Raw genomic sequence first — 2,669 nt, 5'->3', positions numbered from 1 at the left:
CCCAGCTCCCAAAGCCCAGGGAAGCAGCAGCCGTGCCGGCCAGCCCAGCACCCCGTACCCTCTCAGCCGATCCCAGGTCTCTTTGAAGTGGCTACAGGAGAGAGAGGTCAGCCTCGCCCCGGAGACCCGCATAGAGGTAGGGACAGCTGCGGTCAGAGAGAGCACAAGAACAAGCACACATGCACATACACAAATGCACACGCGAGACAGGACAGAGCAGCTGCAGCCACGGTGTTGAAGGTGTGCTGTACAGCAGGACAGCTTGGGAGCCAGTATGGTCCAGCATGGCTCTGCTCTGCTCTGTTCTGTTCTGGGTCACCTATTTAGCACTCAGGTGTGAAATGTAGTCTGCAGAGTACCAGATGACCAGATCAAATTTATTTTTATTTAAAGCAACTTCCAGCCTATAAGCTATTTTTTTTATGCTGTTTTATGTTTTTGTTGCTTCAGATTTCATGTTGATGTATCAAGAGAGAAAGGGTGTAGAATAAATTGTTGATTCATTTGACTGTAGAAACATCATATTTGGCTTTGATATAATCACACACATCAGACAAGTATGATAACGAAGCAGGATTTTTATGAATCTTAGTGATAGGGTGGCATCACTTCATTGCCTGGAACCATCACCAGTTTTATATTTCAGTGTAACATTCTCATATTTGTCACTTGCCAATATTTCATCACTCAGTGTCTTAAGATGAGCATCTCAGTTAGCGTGACCCCAGTTGATAATGCTGTGAAGTACAGAGGGGTGGATGACATAAAAGCTTGTGTTCTGTGCACAAATAAGAAGACAAGGCTAGTTCTCTAAATTAGACCTAGACACAGTTACGTCTAGAGTTTATATAGGTCTGCATGTGTTTGTCTGTGCATATGTGCCTTCATGTGTTTGTCTGTGAGCCTGTTTATGTGCTCATACCCATGCATATATTCACATATTCACGTATGTATTGTGTGTGTGTGTGTGTGTGTGTGTGTGTGTGTGTGTGCACTTGTGTGTACAGTATGTGGATACTTTCTACTTGCATGCAGACAGGTTGCAGTCCCCCAAAAACACCCTGTCCCCCTTTTTTCCATAACGCACACACGACACACACCAGACATTTTCAAGAATCTCTGCTGTCATTCACACAGTATCTTACCTTGCCTGCTTACAGTATACTCCTTTAAAGCTCATATTAGAGTTTTACACCCATATTATGAAACTGCTGCATTCAGTTGCTGCAGGCTCTGATACGTTGAAGAAATATATTAAGAAATATATGCAGCAAAATAAAGTGAAAAGTAAATAGATTCAGTGAGTAATAAATGCAAATAAGGTGTTTAATGACTGCAAAATTCTGATTACATGTTTATGATATAGAGTCCAAAGATCAGTAAAACATCTCAGCTTGGAAACATGTATATTCAAATTATTTCTGAAGCTCCCACATGTAATGATGACTCGAGAGGACGTTTGTGTGCAGTGTCTGCATTGGCAAGTTGTATTTCCAATTTCTGTGATAGCATGTGACAGCAGGATTATTTATGAGTGAGGGGAAAAGCAATGATGTGATTGACCGCTGCTTAGTGCCAGTAATGTGGGCGTTATTTTGCACCATGGTGATGAAGAGAAAGCTGAGCCACAGTCTCTTGATTTAAAGCCAAGGTTTGTTCTGACGCTTCCTAATGTCGTAAGCTCTCGGAAGTAACTGTGAGACTATATATTTCAGGGTGAAGTTGAGTGTGTTTATAGGACCACTGGACAAACTGAGAGGAGTAAGGTGAGGTGTACTATATGTTATTGTCAGCTCCGAGAAATGATGTGAGTGAAATTCAGGTATGTGGGTCTCAGTGTAGACAGATGTTACCTGTGTGAAGTTGTGGGAGCAGCCAGAACCTCCATCCTCCCTCAGTGACACAAACATCTCCAGGCTCTGGACTGTGTGACATGAACATGCACATGAACTTTCTGTCTCTGTCACACACACACACACACACACACACACACACACACACACATACACACACTTCCTCTCTCACTGCTCTTCCAGCTGCATGCTGGAGTTCCACTGGGTGCCATCAGTGCAGATTCTGCTCAGTGTTCGAGTCAGTGAAGCAGTGGGACGATGATGGAGAGAGAGAGGAAGGGGAGAACTTTGATCTGTTTTTGTTCCAGAGGAGGGCTTCCGCTGTGCGACCTTGACATATGGCTGAACACGTATTGCAAAATGGAGCAGAGATAAGATGTTCTCCAAAGCTGCAGTCACAATATAAGATGTTTTTTTTCTGCAGTTCATTGTGATCCTTTGTTGACCATTTTCTCGATAATTATACATTTTCCACTCTTCTCTTCTATCTTGTCTTCTCAGTACAACACAAATTTTAGACCTACTTGATGCTTAAATTGCCAAAAACCTATTTCCTCAATTAATGACTTACTATAAGCAACAGAGTCATATATAAACTCGTATATAAGTTTTTGTCCACTGATGTGAAGTAGGCAGGGCACGGTGGGAATTATTATGAATATTAGTGGAGAAGCCATCATCCCGTACATTGGGTCTGCTATAGGACATGAGAGGACAGGATATGAGGATAGGATTGATGAGACAGCATAGGATGGGAAAGGATAGGACATAACAAACGGGAAACCAGAGGAAAGGCTATGATAGGGTAGAATCTGA

Source organism: Seriola lalandi, unplaced genomic scaffold, assembly GCF_002814215.2.
Source record: "Seriola lalandi dorsalis isolate HSWRI2012SDOR001 ecotype SW California unplaced genomic scaffold, Sedor1 jcf7180002054948, whole genome shotgun sequence".
Lineage (NCBI taxonomy): Eukaryota > Metazoa > Chordata > Actinopteri > Carangiformes > Carangidae > Seriola > Seriola lalandi.
The sequence above is the reverse complement of the archived record's forward strand: the minus strand, read 5'-3'. Positions refer to the sequence as shown.